The sequence below is a fragment of the Lontra canadensis genome, unplaced genomic scaffold, assembly GCF_010015895.1.
Source record: "Lontra canadensis isolate GAN:19392208 unplaced genomic scaffold, GSC_riverotter_1.0 scaffold80, whole genome shotgun sequence".
Lineage (NCBI taxonomy): Eukaryota > Metazoa > Chordata > Mammalia > Carnivora > Mustelidae > Lontra > Lontra canadensis.
In genome coordinates this window covers 8,019,698-8,040,459 of record NW_022631074.1, presented here as the reverse complement: position 1 = coordinate 8,040,459, position 20,762 = coordinate 8,019,698, and positions in this window count along the sequence as shown.

Here is a 20,762-nt window from a genome sequence, read left to right as displayed (position 1 = left end):
AGACCATTCTATAGCTTCAGTTGTGTAGGAAACCATACAGTCCTCTCCAACTGTTTTCAGTCAGTGGCATAGCCCCCATTCTTGTCCTAAGAATGCAAACAGTTGCCTTTCCCCAAAATAGACCATAATAGCATGCCCCACCTACTCAAAGACATTACTAGCAAACATACCTGGAAAGTCAAACTGAGCTAAGTGATCAAGAACTGTCCCTGACAAAACAAAACTGTAAAATCTGCAAAAGGAGCCCCACTACTCAAATATGAAAAAAAAAAAAAAAAAAAAAAGCAACAACAGTGAAGATAACCTTTTTTTTTTTTTTTCCTCATTAAAAGAAACTGTGAAGTTCAATTAACTGACGCTAAAGAAATAGAGATCTATGAACTCTCAAAGAATTCAGAAGAATCCCCTTAAGGAGGTTTGGTAAACTACAAGAAAATAGACTAACAACTAAATGAAATTAGTTAACAATGCATGAATAAAAATGGAAATTTGACAAGAAAGTAGCCACCATAAAAAAAAAAAAAAAGCCAGAAATCCTGAAGTTGAAAAATACAGTAACCAAACAGAAGAATACAACAATTTCAAAAGTAAACTCAACTATGTAGAAGAAAAATCAGCTACCTTCAGGATAGAACATTGGAAACTATGCAGTCAGGGGAGTAAGAAAGAAAAAAAAAAATGAAAAAAAAAAAAATAAAGGAGCCCCATAGGAACTATAAGACACACACACAAAAGAAACAATGTTCGTATTTTGAGAATTCCAGAAGAAGAGAGAGAAAAGGGGATAGAAACTGTATTTAAAACAATAATGGCTGAAATCTTCCCAAACTTGGAGGGAGGAATGGGTATCCAGATCCATGAAGCCCAAAGAAGCACAAATAGATTAAACCTAAATAGGGCTACACATTATTAAGACACATAATTACACTGTCAAAAGTAAGACAAAGAATTTTAATAATAACAACAACAAAAAAAAGAGAGACAGAACTTACAAGGAGGGAACCCCTTATTAGACTACTAACAGACTTCTTAACAGAGGCCTTTCAGGCCAGGAGAGAATGGGATGAAACATTCAAAGTATTAAAAGAAATGAACTCTCAACTAAGAATTCTACACCCAGTGAAGATATCCTTTAGAAATGAAGAAGAGATAAATTCTCCCAAACAAACAAAAGCTGAGGGAGTTCAATACCACCAGACTTGTCTTTTAAGAAATGAAAAAGGCAGTTCATGGGGTGGATATGAGCAATTAATTAACATCGTAAAAACACAAAATGGTAGTATAACTCTCTCTTGCAATGATAAATACATGGTCACAGTTAGGCTCTGCAATATGGTAACAGTGGTGCATAATTCACAACTGTAGTTTAAAAGTTAAAAAATTATTACAATAACCTGTTATTAACACAATATAAAAAGTCATAAATTATAACAGCAATAAGCTGAAATATGAGGAAAGAAGACATGAAAGTGTGAAGTATGTGAATTCTGTTGAAGTTGTTATCAGTTTAAAATGGGTTATTATGAGTTTAAGATATTTTGTTTAAGTCTCATGGTAAGCACAAGGGAAAATCTTGTAGTAATTATATAAAAACATAGTAAAAAACATAAAAGTATATTGACACTAAAGACATCAAAATACAGCAGGTTAAGAAACAAGGAACAAATACATTATATGTTAATAAAAAAATAAAAAATTTAAAAGAAAGAAACAAGGAACAGTAAGAGCCTTCATTTTTTATTGCACCTCATTAATAGCTTTTTTGATTTCAGCTTGGATAGATTTTAGTTCTTTTATTTCTCCAGAAAGGGCTTTTATTTCTCCAGACAGGTTTCTCTAATATCTTTCATGCCTTTTCCGAGCCCAGTTAGCACCTTGAGAATTGTCATTCTGAACTCTAGATCTGACATATGACCAGTGTCTATATTGATTAGGTCCCTAGCCTTCAGTACTATCTCTTGTTCTTTTTTTTTTTTTTTTTTTTTTTGGTGGTGAGTTTTTCTGCCTTGTCATTTTATCCAGATAAGAATATATGAAGGAGAGAATAAAATACCAAAAGGGTGTCAAAGACCCCAGAAAAAAAGTGTGTTAACAAAATCAGAAGAGACCCCAAATTGTGGGGGGAAGAATGGGAGTAAAAATAAGTTCAAAAAAAAAAAAAAAGAAGAAGAAGAAGAAGATATTGATATTAGACTGGTGAATAGAACAGAGCCACCCACTTAATTTTGGAGTACTTTGGTCACTTAGACCAAATTTGGAGTACTTTGGTCACTTAGAAGAAACTACTTCCCAAAATTTTAAAGAAAGAGAAATATACACACACACACACACACATATATGTATGTGTGTGTACATATATATATATGTATATGTATATATGTATATATATGTATATATATATATGTACACACACACACAAAATAAAGGTAAACATGATGAAGGGATGGAATATGACTATAAAGATGAAAATTTAAAAAAACATTCTAAAAAATGAGTTGATAAGATAAGTTGGTCGGGAAAATAAAGAAAAAGAAAGTGGAGAGAATTTGCTCCAGCTGAAGATTAGAACAAAGCCCTGTGCTAGATTAAGGGCATATTTTGATCTATTAGAAAAAGTTGTATCCCAAAATTTTTTAGAAGGAAAACCCTATGTATATACAAAAAATAAAGTTAGATACAATGAAGGATAAAATATGGCTATAATAAAGAAGGTTCAAAAAGTTTTTTTTTTTTATGAAAAGTATTGTTAAGATAAACTAGTTAAAAAACGTTAAAGAGGAAAGAGTAAAAGTTAAAAAAATTAGAATAAGAAAAAAATAAAATTAAAAAAATTAAATAACTTTGCAAGACTAAAGAATCATGGGGAGAAAACCATGAATATCATGTTTTGTTTTTTCCTCCTCTGGAATTCCGCCATTCTCCTTGATCTGTGAGCTTGCTTTTGGCTGGATTTCTTGCTGATCTTCTGGGGATGGGGATTGTTGTAGTGATTCTCAAGTGTTTTTGCCTGAGGAGGAATTGCACCACCCTTGCCAGGGACCCAGCTAAGTAATCTGCTCTGGTTTGCCCTCGGGATAAACCTAACCAAAGAGGCTAATAATCTGTACTCAGAAAACTAAAAAGTGCTCATGAAAGAAATTGAGGAAGACAAAAACAAACAGAAAAAAGTTCCATGCTCATGGATTGGAAGAACAAATATTGTGAAAATGTCTATGCTACCTAAAGCAATCTACACATTTAATGCAATCCCTATCAAAATACCATCCATTTTTTTCAAGGAAATGGAACAAATAATCCTAAAATTTATATGGAACCAGAAAAGACCTCGAATAACCAGAGGAATGTTGAAAAAGAAAGTCAAAGCTGGTGGCATCACAATTCTAGACTTCAAGCTCTATTACAAAGCTGTCATCATCAACACAGTATGGTACTGACACAAAAACAAGACACATGGATTAATGGAACAGAATAGAAAGCCCAGAAATAGACCCTCGACTCTATGATCAACTAATCTGCTACAAAGCAGGAAAGAATTTCCAATGGAAAAAAGACAGTCTCTTCAACAAATGGTGTTGGGAAAATTGGACAGCCACATGCAAAAAAAAAAAAAGAAACTGGACCATTTCCTTACACCACACTCAAAAACAGACTCAAAATGGATGAAGGGCCTCAGTGTGAGAAAGGAACCCATCAAAATCCTTGAGGAGAACACAGTCAGCAACCTCTTCAACCTCAGCTGCAGCAACTTCTTCCTAGGAAGAAACAAGGAACAATGGATCTATAAAATAACGCCCAAATTAACAAAATATTAACAGTAAGTCCAAACTTATTAATAATTATTTTAAACATATGAAGATTAAAATTTCTAATCAAAAGATATAGAGTGGCTGAATGAATAAAAAGATAAGATCCAACACTATGTGTTAACAAAAGACTTACTTTAATTTTTTTTTAAGATTTTATTTATTTATTTGACAGACAGAGATCACAAGTAGGCAGAGAAGCAGGCAGAGAGAGATAGGAGGAAACAGACTCTCTGCTGAGCAGAGAACAAAAGACTTACTTTAGTCTTGATAGCATACATATATGAGATTGAAGAGATAGAAATAGATGGTTCAAGCAAATGATAGTCATAATGATAAAACAACTGGGGTAGCTATATTTACATCAGGTAAAACAGACCAACTAAAAAATGGTTCAAAAAAAGATGAAAAAAATCATTATACAATGATAAAAGAGTCAATACTTCAAGAAGATGCAACAGCTATAAAAGTATATGTGCCCAACTTAGAGCACCTAAATAAATAAAGCAAAACTAATAGAAATAAAAACAGAAATAGACAGTGATATAATAATAGTTGGAGACATTAATACCCACTCTTAACAAAGGATAAATCAAAGGGTTTTAACAACACAATAGACCAAATTGACCTAACAGACATATACAGAACATTTTATCTAAAAATAGCAGAATATACTATCTTCTCAAGTATACATGGAACATTATTTTAGGATAATCCATATGTGAAGCCACAAAACAAGTCTTAGTAAATTTAAGAATATTAAAATCATGCTAAGTGCAAGGGCTTATTTAGCCAGAGCAATTCCATCCAGTTAAACAGTGATTTTGTTGTTTATGAAGTAAAACTTAAACTGACCCCACCCCCCACCCCCAGGGGAACTTACTTAAAAGCAAGTCTGGGAAACCAGGAAAATATGGTCAACCAGTCCTTGATAACAGAGCCCAATTACAAGGGTGGGTCAGGTCAGGTGTAGATAATGGCCCGAATGCAGGGATGAGTCGGGTCAGGTGGAGACATCCAATCAGTAGAGCGCGCATACTGTCCCTAGCTACCAAGGGGTGTGGGCCCCACCTTTTGGGTGCCAATTCTAAGGTGATAGGCTAGTTAAAATAGCTACTATGGGATGAATTGTAGTTCAATTGGCCACCCGTGTGTGACCTAGCATGATTGCGCAACTTTCTCTGTGTGTTAACAATCTCATTGGCCACCTGTGTGTGGCCAGGCTCAACCACATGGTCTTTGCTCTATAAAAGTTAGTCTGTAAGGCAGGGAGGGGTCACCATCTCTGTAAGAGTTGACCTTGAACGGTTGGTTTGATTCTCGATGCTTGGCGTGAAATAAAGCTTTGCTTGACCTTCGCTTTGTATCAGTCTCATTCCTTTGACCATGGACCCAACATTGGGGGCTCGCTCGGGATCAAACTACGAGAACTGAGCCAGCATCAGAATTTCTGGGAAAAGCCTCCAGAGGTAAGATCTCCAGATTTTATTCTGTGAGATCTGGTCTGTCTGTCTGGCTGCAGAACTCCAGGGTATGGCCCACTGAGGAGAAGCTGGATGCAGCATTGCTCCACGGGGTGGAGTGGATGCAGGGGATGCCCCATCCCTCTTCTGGGACCTGCCGGGGGTTCAAGTCCCCCTGGACTATCAGGGATTTGCCAGGGGGTTCGAGTCCCCCTGAGCGGTCAGGGACCTGCCAGGAGGTTCGAGTCCCTCTAGCAGGTCAGGGGACCTGCCGGGGGTGTCGAGACCCCCTAGGCAATCACCAGGGTCTCAAGTCCCCTTAGGCAGTCCCCAGGGGTTTGAGTCCCCCTAGGCTGTCCCCAGTGGTTCGAGTCCCCCTAGGTGGCCAGGGGTCAGTGAAAATCCCCACAGGCAAATGTTTGAAGGGGACCGAGAAAATCCCCACCGGCAGCAGGTTCTGGGTAAGGAACGCTGGGTCTGCGGTTGTCTTTGTCTTGTCTTTTTGTTGTCTGTTGTTTGTTGTGTTTGAAGGAATGGGGCAAGCAGAGAGTAAGGGGACTCTGACTTTAGTCTCTCCGTTCCTCCTAATAGATGTGGGGCTTCTCCCTCACTCATTTTGTGTGTTAAGGGTTATAACTGGAGCCAACTGGGGTTAGTCTAACTTGAGACAGAGACTTTAAGGAATAGTCCCAAGCAGCTGCTGAAACTCCCTTTGTTTCGGGGAATTCCTTGCCTTCTCTGGCCCGACGTGGACTGCCTAGCCCCTCCCCCTTGCTGGCAGGAAAGCAAGGCATCTGAAGTGGAGTGGGCCCAGGTGGAACATGAAATCTGTTAGCAAAGAGATGACTAAAACTGATGGTTAATTGTCTGTCTCAGTTTTTCAATGGGTAATTGTTAAAGTAGCTTTCAAAGTCCTTGGTAGCCTGAAACTTTAAACCAAATGGGATAAAATGCTAGAGTGCTGGTTGCTGGAACTAGGTTTGTGCTTTTGAAATTTGTTGGTAAACATGTTTTGTGCTTAACTGCTGTTGCAACAGTTCACAATTGGTTAATGTTTAGTCTTCACTAAAGATTGAGATGTTTCTAAGAAAATGTAAATGGTTTTCTCTTTGCCCACCCAGAATTGTAAATGAGATCTTTTTGTAAATGCAAATGGTTTTCTCTTCACCTGCCCAGACTTATAAGGCTTTTCCTTGGTATGCTAAGTTACTCAGGAAGTACTGCTAAACCAATGATAAACCTTGGGTTACATTTGGGTAATGCTGTAACTACTCTAGAGTAGTTTCCTAAAGTTTAATGTTTTGATAGGGTCATCACTTGACATTTAACCATATCTATTCTGAGTTCTTGTCATTTGTAATTGTTTTAATTCTCTTGTAAAATTAATTCCACCTTAAAGGAAATTCATATGGGAGACTTTCAGGACAAATACAGGTCTTTGATGTGTTGAAATCTTGGGACTGAAATGGGTAAGAATTTACAGAAGTAAAAGCTGCATTCGGAATAAACCAGAATTAGCAACATGGGACTAGATGAACTGAAAGATTGTAATGTTGTGTCTCTTAATGTTTTAAGCATTACTGGTTCTGTAATGTTTCCTCTTCCAGACTAGGGAAACTTTCTCTTAAGTTATCTGTAATTTACAGAGATGTAAAAGTACTCATTTGTAAATGAATCAAGGCATTCAACTTTTCTCTCTGTCTGAATCCTCTGAAACTAAAAGGTCTCAGCAAGTATTCTTTCTTCCATGGCAATCAGTCATTTGCATAAGTTCAATAAAAATCTGTTCTCCTTGTAACAGGACACCATTGGAAACATTGGTTATCTTAGCAAGGCTTTGACTGGAATGTCATATTTGAGAAAGACTCAGATATGACCAGACAGCTTAAAGGAACTAAGGAGCCATAAAGCCCTTTGGAACTGTTGGCCTGATACCTTGCTTACAGAGGTCCCAGCAGCCTCACCAGGTGAGTAAAGAATGTCACTTCCTGGCAGATGCAGGACCTCGAGAAGAGGAATTCCCCCAAATAGACAGGTATTGCAGGCATGTCTGATGGCAACTACGTGGCTTAGCTTCTGGCCCTGAGAGGCTACTAAAAGTTCAACCTAGAGATTCCTTATAAGAAGCACACCTTTGTGGACGTTAAATTCTAGATTTGGTTGTCTTTAAGTGTTTGTTTACCTAAACTAGACAACTTGAGGTAAACTTCAGAGAAGTTGTAAGATAGCTCATTTAGACAATCTTGCTTTTGCCAGTCAGTCAGCCCCAGATATAAGGAGGGAACTTCAGAAAGTTGAAGGATTTGAAGGGAAGAATCTGACTGAGTTAGTGGGAATAGCAGAAATAGCCCCTGAGGACTGTGAGTCATGCTTTTGGGGGACGAGAGCTCTCTTACAGACTCTGCAGGAAAAAGGATAGCGGGTGTCAGCAAAGAAAGCACAGCTTTGTCAGAGCCACACCACTTATTTAGGCTTTGATTTCCATGAGGGAGTGCATTTGCTGAGTCCAGGGAACAGGTGATCACCCAATACCCCTACTCCACCATGCCCTGACAAGTGAGGGAGTTTCTTGGGACGGTGGGCTACAGCAGGCTGTGGATACCGCGGTTCATGGAGATTGCCTGATCTCTCTACATACTAACTAAGGGAGGACTCACTATGGTAGAGTGGACAGCTGAGACAGAAGGAGCATTTCAGGAATTACAAACAGGCTTACTGAATGCCCCAGCATTGGTCATCCCAGACCAAGCCCTTCCATTTGTATGTGGATAAAAGTCAGGGGTGGCCAAAGGAGTTTTGACTCAGACTCTGGGGACTTGGCAAAGGCCAGTAGCCTATCTTAGCAAGAAACTAGATCCAGTAGCAGCTGGGTGCCTCCTTGCCTCCGCATAATTGCTGCCATGGCCCTCCTGGTCAAGGATGCAAGTAAATTGACTTTGGGTCAAAATCTCATCTTGACCACCACTCATGCTATCGAGGGCCTTCTCTGGACTCAACCAGACTGGTGGATGACAAACGCCCGAGTGACAGAGTGTCAGGCCCTCTTCCTCAATGAACCAAAAGTGACTTTCCGACCTCTGGCGGTGCTAAATCCAGTCACTTTGCTACTGGAGGAGCTGGGTGACCACACACATGACTGTGGGTAGGTCCTAACCCAGGTCACAGGAATAAGGCCGGATAACAGAGACACTCCCAACCCGGATGCAGAGATGACTCTGTTCACAGACGGGAGTAGCTACATGGTTGATGGAATGAGGTATGCGGGGGCTGCGGTGGTTTCTCCTGAGCAGGAGCTCTGGATGACAGACCTGCCACACGGAACCTCGGGGCAAAAAGTGGAGCTGATTGCACTCACCAAGGAACTACAGATAGTCAAGGGTAAGACCGCCAACATCTATATGGACGGTAGGCTGGGTAGAGGCTTTTTCTGCCAAACATGAGATGGCAGGAGTGGTAGCCAAAAAGCTACTAGAGGTTTGGGTTACCTCTTGAGATTGGGTCAGACAACAGCTCTACATTTGTGAGTTCAGTCTCACAGGCATTGGCCAAGGCCGTGGGCACTAATTGGAAACTACACTGTGCCTACTGGCCCCAGAGCTCTGGGCAAGTAGAGAGAATGCACCAGACTCTCAAAAAGACCTTGGCAGGGCTAATTCTGGAGACTGGCAATAGACGGGTGGATCTCCTTCCTTTTGCCCTCCTCAGGGCACGATGTACAATCTGCTTAAACAAGGTGACCCCATTTGAAATAATGTTCGGGAGACACCCCCCCCACTCCGCTCTGCCCCTGGCTACAAGAAGTTGCCCTAGCAGAAATGACTGATCAGTCTTGTACTCCAGTCACTGCAGGCATTGCAGTCTGTCTTGGAAGGAACCTTCACAGGGATCTGAACTGCCCACACTGGGACAGAGCGGAGGTGGAGCCACATCGTTGCCAACCCAGGGACTTGGTTTGGATGCGTTGCAGCCAACTGGGAGGCTTGGAACCTCGCTGGAAGGGACTGTTTGCTGTCATCCTGACCACCCCCACGGCGGTGGAAGTTGAGGGCATCAGGGCCTGGATTCGCACAGGTCATGTCAAATGGGCCAAGGATGAGGATGCCCCCCAGAGATGGATGCTACTGCCAGTGGACCCTGCCAATTGTGGACTAAAGCTAAGACTCAAAAAACAAACAAACAAACAAACAAAAAAACCCCACAAACAATGAGTTCATTGAGTTCATTGTTGCTCCTATTATTAAAGTATAGGTGGGAAATATAGACAATTAGGGCTTGACATAATATTTCTAGAAAAAGGGGGGCTCTGTGAAGCCAGAGGAGAGGAATGCTGTTTCTGGGTAAATCACACTGGAGTCATTAAAAACAGTCTGGCAGCCATTAAAAGAAGACATAGAACTGGCTGAAAGTCAAAGATTTGACTAATCTCCAAAGAAAAGGGGGGAATGTAAGGGCTTATTTAGCCAGAGCGATTCCATCCAGTTAAACAGTGATTTTGTTGTTTATGAAGTAAAACTTAAACTGACCCTGTCCCCCACCCCCAGGGGAACTTACTTAAAAGCAAGTCTGGGAAACCAGGAAAATATGGTCAACCAGTCCTTGATAACAGAGCCCAATTACAAGGGTGGGTCAGGTCAGGTGTAGATAACGGCCCGAATGCTGGGATGAGTCGGGTCAGGTGGAGACATCCAATCAGTAGAGCGCGCATACTGTCCCTAGCTACCAAGGGGTGTGGGCCCCACCTTTTGGGTGCCAATTCTAAGGTGATAGGCTAGTTAAAATAGCTACTATGGGATGAATTGTAGTTCAATTGGCCACCCGTGTGTGACCTAGCATGACTGCGCAACTTTCTCTGTGTGTTAACAATCTCATTGGCCACCTGTGTGTGGCCAGGCTCAACCACATGGCCTTTGCTCTATAAAAGTTAGTCTGTAAGGCAGGGAGGGGTCACCATCTCTGTAAGAGTTGACCCTGAACGGTTGGTTTGATTCTCGATGCTTGGCGTGAAATAAAGCTTTGCTTGACCTTCGCTTTGTATCAGTCTCATTCCTTTGACCATGGACCCAACACTAAGTATCTTCTCTGAGCACAATGACATAGAATTAGAAGTCATTAACAAGAAGTAAATGGGAAAATTCACACACACATAGAACACTTTCCTGAACAACTCCTGGGTCAAATAAGAAATTAAATGGAAAGTCAATAAGTTTCTTGGATACAAATGAAAACGGAAACACAATATAACAGGACTTATGGGATGCAGCTAAAGAAATTCTAAGAATGAATTTCATGCAATAAATGCCTACATAAACAAGGTAAAGTTCCCAAATAAACAACCTAATTCTATGCTTTAAGGAACAAGAAAAAGAACAAAAGAAGCCCAAAATTATCAGAAGAAAGAAAATAATAAAGATTAGAGCAGAAATAAATGAAACAGAGAATAGAAAAACAATAGAAAAGTTTAACCAAGCTTACAGTCAGTTCTTTAAAAAGATGAACAAAATTGACAAATGCTAAGCTAGATTTAAAAAAAAAGGAAAAAAAAGAGAAAGGAATGAAATTTTAAAAATCATAAATGAAAAAAGGAGATATTGCAATTTACAGCACAGAAATTCAAAAGATCCTAGGAGGCTATTATGAAAACTGTATAGCAAAAAATTATACAACCTGGAATAAATGGAAAAATTCTTAGAAACATGCAACTTACCAAGACCAAATCAGGAAGAAATACAAAATCTTGATAGACTAATTACTAGTAAGAAATTGAATCAATAACCAAAAATCTCCCAACAAAGAAAAGTCCAAGAGCAGATGGCTTACCAGTTATACAAAGAATTAACTCCTTCTCAAACTTTTCCAAAAATTTGAGTCAGGTACACTTCCAAACTCATTTTATAAGTCCAGGATTATTCTGATATCAAAACCAGAAAGAGGGACACTGCTAGAAAAGAAAACTATGGCCAATATCCCAGATACATAGAGATGTGAAAATTCTCAGTAAAATACTAGCAAATCTAATTCAGCAGCACATTCAAAAAAATCATTCACCATGAACAAAAGGGATTTACTGCTGGGATACAAAGATGGTTGAACATAGGCAAATAAATCAATGGGAAGCATCATGTTAATAGAATGAAAGAATCATATGATTTGATTATCCCAAAAGATGCAGAAAAAAAATCTGACAAAAATCAAGTTAATTCATGATAAAATATTCTTAACAATTTAGCCATAGAAGAAACATATCTCAACATAATAAATATTATCTATGACAAGCTCACAGCTAACACCATGTTGAATAGTGAAAACGGAAACACAATATAACAGGACTTATGGGATGCAGCTAAAGAAATTCTAAGAATGAATTTCTTTTCTTCTAAGATCTTTTTTTCTAAGATCAGGATAAGACAAGGAGTCTCACTCTTACCATTCCTATTCAACATAGTACTGGAAGTCTTAGCTAGAGTAATTAGGAAAGAAAAAGAAATGAAAGTTATCAGAATTGGAGGAGGAAGAGGTAAAACTGTCTCTATTTGCAGATATGATGTGAAAACCCTATAGATTCAGCCAAAAAATTGTTAGATCTCATCAATGAATTCATTAAATCGCACATTTCAAAATTAACACACAAAAATCAGTAACTTTCCATACACTGATAATGACATTTATGAAAAAAGAAATAAAGAATTAGATCCCATTTTTAATAGCCTCAAAAACAATAAATATTTAAGAATAAGCTTAACTAAGGAGGTTAAAGATCTCTTTACTGAAAGTGATAAGATATTGCTGAAAGAAACCAAAGAAGACACAAATAAACGGAAAAGTATCCCACGTTCACAAATTGAAAGAATTAATATTACGAAAATGTAAAAACTCTTGAAAGCCATATATAGTTTTGGTGTAATCTCTGTTAAGATTCCAATGGTATTTTTTTATGGAAGTGGAAAAACACTCCTAAAATTTATATGGAATCACAAAAAAACCCAAACAGCCAAAGAAATCCTGAGAAAGAACAAAGCAGGAGGTGTCACATTTCCTAATTTCAAGCCATACTATAAAGACATAGTCATCAAAATAATATGGTATTGGCATAAAAACAGACAATAGAAAAAAGGAACAGAGTTGAGAGCTTAGAAATAAACCTGAACATAATATGCTCAGCTATTATTTAATAAGGGAGCCAAGAATACTCCATGGAGAAAAGACAGTGTGTTCAATAAATGGTGATGGGGATAACTGGATAGTGACATGTAAAAGAATAAAACTATATCCATACATCACACCACCTACAAAAATTAACTCAAAATAGGTTAAAGATTTAAGTGTAGGACCTAAAACTATGAAACTCCTAAAAACAAAAACAAACATAAGAACGGAAGTCCTTGACACAAGTCTTGGTAATGATTTTTTGAATATGACATCTAAAGCATAAGCAACAAAATAAAAAATACACAAGTGGGGCTACATCAAACTAAAAAGCTTCTGCACAGCAAAAGAAACTGTTAGCAAATTTAAAAGTGAACTTATAGAATGGGGAAAATATTTTAATCATAAAGCAAACCTATGGAATGGGAAAAATATTTTAACTATATATCTGAAAAGGGGTTAATATTCAAAATACATAAAGAATTCACACCACTTAGTAGCAAAATAACATATAACCCAGTTGTAAAATGGACAAAGACTGAGCATTTCTCCAAAGAAGATATACAAAAGTCCAACAGGTATGTGAAAAGATCCTCGAGATCTCTAGCCATTAGGGAAATGTGGATTTAAACTACAGTAAGATATCACATCAATCCCATTAGAATGACCATAATAAAAAGACAGGAGTTAACAGATGCTGATATGGCACTGTTGGTGGGATTTTAAGTTGGTACAGTCACTATGGAAAACAATATGGAGGACACTGAAAAATATTAAAAATAGAATCACCAAATGATCCAGTAATTCCACTCCTGGGAATATATCCAAAAGTGATGAAAACACTAGCTCAAAAAGATATCTACACCCCATATTCATAATTACATTATTTATGGTAGCCAAGACATGGAAACAGCCTGAGTTTCCACTGAAGGAGGAATAGATAAAGAAGTTGTGAAATATATATCACACACACAATGGTATCTTATTCAGCCATGAAAAATGAGAAAATCCTACCATTTGTAACATGGATGGAACTTGAAGACATTTTCCTAAGTGAAAAAAGTCAGAGTAAGACAAATACTATATGATCATATTTGTTTGTTTAAAACAAACACAATCAAACTCATTGAAAAAGAAATCAGAATTGTGGTTATCAGAAGTGGGATGATGGGAATTGGAGGAAGGTGGTCAAAAGGTACAATCTTCCAGTTATAAGTATGTACTAGGGATGTAATAACTCATGTAGCTAATACTGTTATATGATATATAGGAAAGTTAATAGAGTAAATCCAAAGAATTCTCATCACAAGGCAAATTTTTTTCCCTTTCTTCTTTTCTTTTTTCTTTACTTTTTATTGTATTTACATGAGAAGATGGATGTTAGCTGAACCTACTGTGGTAATCATTTCACAATATATGTAAATCAAACCATCGCACTGTATGCCTTAAACTTATAAAGTGATGTATGTCAATTATTTTTCATAACACTGGAAAAAATAAATACAAATGGGAAAAATTTATTCAGGAAGTCATACGTGGAGGATAATAGTAGAAAGCTTAGGCAACTTTTATAAGACATTTAACTTTAAGAATACCTGTCACAAAGTGTTCAACCTGCATAATTCATTATGTATTGATACAATATAAAATCTGTTTATAAGTTTCTAAAATGAAAGATAATAGGCCTCGTATAATGAATAAGTATGCATCTTTTCTTATTTAACAATATTTTCTGCTTATGATTTATTTTCAAAGTGTTTTGGAAAATATCATTTTAATGTATATTCAGTGTATGAGAAAAAAATCCTTTCCTGAAGTGTATATATGTCAATTTATAAATCATTCTCTTAAATCATTCTTTTAAAAAGAGTATATAAATTCTGAGAAAGCACAGCACATATAAACATAACTTTGGATATAGATACAGAATAGTAATAAATAATCTATATTTTAGCTACAAATCCTTTTCAGTTAAAATTATGCTTGAAGATATTGTAACATTTGTATATAACCTGCTTATACATAAATGAAATAACAACATTCAAACTGATAAGAATTTCCCCTTCCCCATCATAATAGAATATTATTTTTTTCTCTCCCTAGGATTTATTTATTTTTTTTCTTTAAGATTTTTATCTATTTATTTGACAGACAGAGATCACAAGTAGGCAGAGAGGCAGGCAGAGAGGCAGGCAGAGAGAGCGAGAGGAGGAAGCAGACTCCCTGCAGAGCAGAGACCCCGACACGGGGCTCGATCCCAGGACACTGGGATTATGACCTGAGCCAAGGGCAGAGGCTTTAACCCACTGAGCCACCCAGGTGCCCCCCTCTCCCTAGGATTTAAATCACACACACTTTAGAAAGGAATAACAACATAAGAGAATGATGTCTTGTAGGAAATTAACTCTTTTGAGTAGTTTGTGACATAGTCTTCCTCTTCTTTCAATGAGGATTAACAGTAGTAGAAGGTGCAACATCCATATCAATATACAGTTTAATTGGCATTTCTTTACCATTATGAGTTCTGAAAAAAGGACTATTTATTTAAAAAAGTAATACAACTTTAAAACATTAAAATTATAAATATAAGTTAACATTATAAATCAGTATATTAACTCATATGTAAGGTTTTTAATCTTGATTAATTTTCATCTTTAAGTTACAAATGTCATGCACTATTCAAATAAAGGTACACAATTCATGTTGATGACATATGGAACATTTTAGAGAACAATACAATTTGCTTGAGTTTGTATTTCCAATTAAATCATTGTTGAAAACTTGCCTATAATATTTTTATATCTGTATCTTAAAAATAGGCAAGAAAAACACCCTTAAAAATTTGTTTTAAGAAAATTAAAAAAAAAATCTTCTTCCAGACAAATCATATTTCTTTTATTTGAGACTCATTTAGTTCAATTTTTGTTGTGGCAATATTAACTGAAGTTTTTAGTTTGTTTTCATTTAATTTAACTTTTAATTCCAACTCCACATTTCAAATTGTGTATTTTTAGTATACAAATTTTATTATAAGTTAAACCCCTTTTATAAAAAAAGTATTTATTTTTTTGACAGAGAGGGAGAAAGAGCACATGCACAAGCAGGGGTAGTGGCAGGCAGAGGGAGAGGGAGAAGCAGACTCCCTGCTTGAGAAAGGATCCCAGGTCCCTGGTACCATGACCTGAGCCGAAGGCAGAATCTTAATCGACTGAACCACCCAGGTACCCCTAAACCCCTTATTACTAAGAAGTGTTTGAGAGGTACATTATAAACAAGTAAATATGTAATGTTACATTAAATAAAAAGATGTAAACTATTTATATGGAAACTTGTAAAACAATTCAATTATAATGAAACACATTTGAGTAGCTGATAAACAATGTAAGTCTGTACAATAGGGAAGCTTTTTTGTATAAAACAATTTCAGCATGACAATTTTAGAAACATACCAAGCGATAAGAATGAGAGTGAGAAAAATTCTTGATTATCTAAAGAATAGAGAAACATTCCTTCAACCAAAAAGGTGATTCTGGAGATCTACTGGAGTAACAATGTTGGCTTTGGCTCAAAGATAAGGTGTGCCTGGGCTCTTGACCTTTATTCATTGTCATAGAGGGAAAGCAATAAGATGACATTTTGTCCTTAAAGCATGGGACTTTTAATGGTGGAACTTACAGAAATCTTTAGCTAGTAGTTAGTTATTTTGTCAAATAAGGCAAAGTTTGTCCTATAGGACTATGAATCTGAGATACTAAGTTCTGTATCTGCCAAATATCTAATTCCCAGGGTTGTTATGAACAGTAATGAGAAAGTTTCTATGACCTGATTATTATCTACTTGCATGTGGATAATGTTTAATAAATTTTAGCTATGATCCTTATTTTTTTTAAAGATTTATTTACTTATTTATTTGACAGAAAGAGAGAGATATCACAAGTAGGCAGAGAGGCAGGCAGAGGGAGAGGGGAAGGAGGCCCCATGCTGAGCAGAGAGCTCCATGTGGGGTTGGATTCTAGGACCGTCAGGTCATGACCTGAGCTGAAGGCCGAGGCTTAACCCACTGAACCACCCAGCCACCCAGCTATGATCCTTATTACTATAAATAGTCAAAACTAAATTTATTTAAATCTCATGTCTTGGGCACGTGGGTTGCTCAGGTCATGATCTCAAGGTTCTGGGATCGAGTACCCCATTGGACTCCCTGCTCAGTGGGGAGCCTGCTTCTTCCTCTGCCTGCTGCTTGCTTTCTCTGTCAAATAAATAAATAAAATCGTTAAATTTCATGTCCTGCAATCTAGCCAATTAAAAAAAAAATACCTTTGAAGAAACTTGCTGTTGCCTATCCACTATCCATTCTATTTTATTTCCTTTTTAACAAACATACATTTTGTGGTTTATTAATGTGCTCAGTTTAATAGTGACAAATCCATTCCAGGTTAAGATATCTAATGAAGTACAAAGAGAGGTTCTTGCATGGGGATTAAGGGAAAGTTCCTAAAAGAGATCCAACTTGGCCTTTTGCTCTTTATCATTCTATTTTCTGCTTGCCTAGAATAGGATGTGATAGCAGAACTGTAGTAGTTATTTTGACCCTATGAAAACAAAAGATCACAAGGACTTCTAAGATCCCATGCTGAAAATTTTGAGCATCTAAACCACTATCACCAATTGCCTACCTCAGACCTCTTATTACATAAGAAAACTAGACCTTTTGTGTTTAGTCCAATGTAGTCATGTCTCTTGGTAGTTAAAATTGCATATAATGCCTCATTAATTAATTTGCCTTGAGGGAGGCAAAAGAAGCTTAACATATTTATCATCTGCAACTACTAAAAACACTTTTTAGTAAAATTCTTCTTTTCCTGTATCTTAATGGAATATTGTTTGTTTTACTAGACACGGTGATTTCAGAAACAGCGTGAAATCCGGTTTGTCATTTCAGCAAAAATAGATAAGGCCTTGGTTTTTCATAAAAATGGTATACAAAGAACATTGTGAAATTAACTGTGGAAGAAAAATACAATGAAGTATCATTTATATTGATGGTTTAAGATTCATAAGAGGTCAAGGAGCAGGAATGTAACAGTGCTATAAATAAATACCCAAATCTACAATTAATTCTCAAACAGAAGTAAAGATAGCATTACTGGGATCTCATTCTCTGCAATGAGAACACAGAATTAATGGTTGCATCTTTCTTCAACATACACTGCTGGTAAGAATAATAGCCAATGGTACATTGCCTTCCCATTAGAGATGGGAACCTTCAGAGAGACTATGAAGGCAAAGAGCATTCCGTAAAGTTGCTATTTGATAAGGGTCATTGGTGAGTATATTGAGTTTCTTCTCTGTGATTTCAGAGGGAGAATTTACAAAATGTTATAGCTGCTTATTTGCAATTGAGAGCCTGAGCTGGAGGTGTCATTTATGGATATACTAGAAGCTCATATTGCTGCATGGAAGCTGATATAATGTATTTTAAAATTTAAGGAAGTAAAAGGCCAAGATGCAAACCCAGCTCTACCCAGGGGAGGACTACCTATTGTGTAGATTCATTACCTGAGTGAATAACAGGAAACTGTTCAGCTTCTGTGTTAAGGTTGATAAACCCGACCATTTATTTTGAAAGTTCATATGCAGAAGATTTGCTATAACTTCTAATACTACAAAAAATATCCTTAAATGATAAGCTCTGAAGTATATACTATCTACATATTTGAGGCAGCATTTTAGACGCAGAATTGAATTGCATAGTCATACACACACATACACACATACACACAGAAACCCCATCCTTCATTCTCAAGATTTTTTAGGCTGTCTGACTGCATAATATGCAAAATATGGCTTAGCCTCAGACTATTGAAAGCATTTTGGAAGGGCATCAATAATGTTCACATTAAAAATACATAATTTAAGATACATTTAATGCTGGCAATATGGCTTTTATTTCATGCTACTTTAAATAACATAGATTGTGTCTATTATTAATACACTTTGATATGGTTAGTTTGGGAAAAAACTTAACCAAAGAATCTGATTTTTTTTTATAGTATTGTTACTAATAGGTGGCCAACTGAATCAAGTTTTACTAATTTATTTTATGTTACTCCCACTCCTTCCAAGCCAGGAAGTTTTCTTTATTATAATTTATCTGCTTTTATATAACCATGCAAAAGAATATAATATAAATATAAAATATTTCATATTTTATATAAAAATATTTTATAATATATAGATTATATATAGCATATAAAATATTTTATTATATATAAAATATAATATTTCTTTAATCCCTTAAGAAATTTGATGTTATCAAATAGTTCATTCATTTAATCATTTTTTATTCACCCAGAAAATACTGGCTGAATTCATATTTTTTTCAAGACATTGTTAAAAGCTGCAAGGCATGCAGTTATAAACTGTTGTTAATGTATTTAAAGAGTAGAAATTGATCTCTTCTTTAGAAATACTTGAAATATTTCATCAACATTTCTCTCAACCAAATTTAATTTGTTAGACTGAAGAGTATGGCCAGGGTAGAGCAGATTTGTTAAACTGTGCTTGGAGAGCCCCTATAAAATCCATATCTGGGTTTTGGCTATGATGAATCACTTGAACAAGTCTATTAATCAGAGTTTATAAATATGTGTGAGTGTTTGTGTGTGTGTGTGTGGTATTTTGGAAGACAGTCTACAGCTTCTAACTGAATGCCAAAAACATACCCTACCTTTTGTCTACCTCTAATGTAAAATCACTGGTGTAAAAAAAAATATATATATATATATAGATATATCTATATATCTATATATATATATCTATTTCAGAATCTTTCTCTAACATGTCACTTTAGTCATTGTCTTTGAACCATTGGTAATATTAATCCACAGGAATGAGTTAGTGGTGAGAAATAAAGACCCTTTGAAAAGCTCATGGGAGATAATTTTGAAAAAATAACTATTAACAAAATGTCTTGCTTTGGGGCCTGAAGCACTTCATGGGCAGCTTCTAAGATAGTCATACATACATACAAAGTATATATTCCCTCAAAGTTTGATAATAACCACAGACTTATTATACCTATGCATTTAATCCTTATAATTTTTTATAATTTAATTTAATTTGAATAAATATGATTGAAAGTCCTATGCAGACTCATGTTAAGAGATAGAAGAATGGAAGAGTATTAAATACATTGGTAACAGTAGGGCTTCACAACTCATACTATATTTACAGACAAATTGAAGGTCTGGGTATAGTAGGGAGAACTGGGGAACTAGTGGTGATTTGTTTGTGTATATGAGATCTTGTTGCAGGAGTTAACAAGGAAGACCAGAAGAATTTGAGCATATTGCTTAACCTTAAGCTTAACTACATCTGAATTATAGAAACTATAGTTATTTTATTAAATATTATAAAATTATTTCAAGTATTACTGTCAATCATGGTTGACTGAGTTATTAGTCCCTAGTTTGAATATACAAAACTAGAGTAAAATCTTTTTCAAGGCTATTACTTTAAATTTGTTTAGTAAAAACTAAAAAGCACATATTAGGTAATGCAGAAGTGAGAAACGGAAAGAATTTAGAAGTCATAAATTCCTGGGGAAAAAAATGTGAAATTCCATAACTTTACCTTTATGGTAGAATGTGGGTTTCATTACATTTTTAATTAACCAACAAATATACATTTATTTCTAAAGCTAAGGTAGAGTTTTGATATTATCATACTCCTACTTCATATTAAATGAGTTTAAATTGTACTTCAAAGTATTTTCTATTGTTGTTTCTGTAGTCAGGGTAGAAGTGTGTAGTCTTAATACTATCATGCCTTGGTAGACAAACACTATTGTTCTATTTCCATCAACCCCCAAAATTCTGGAAGAAGCATTAGCTCTTTTTGGCCATCAAGGTATTATCTAGTCTATTGAAGCAGTGCTTATTAAATAGTCAGTAAAATACTGCCTATTTGGAAGCTAACTACCTTTAGAAACTGCATCAGCTGTTACAGGTCACCAGGATAGTATTAAGTTACTGCTTCAGCGCACTAAGTGGTACTTGGTGTTCTGAAAGACTAGAGCAGACTCTAAAGGCTGACTGATGAGTAGGGAAGAGAATGCAAATAAGATGAATCAAATTCAACTAGGGAATATTTACTTCAGAACCATAACTAATAGACAGGACTTTTGAACCTTAAAGAGATAATAAGATTTTTTGTTTACATGAAAATTTTAAAATATGACCATTTAGAGTCTCAAGCTGTTCTTTTTTTCTAATTTTCCTCTTCCAACAGTTAAAATACATGGCTTTTTTTTTCTTCAAGACTTTAGCATTAATAGCATTCACAGCATGTT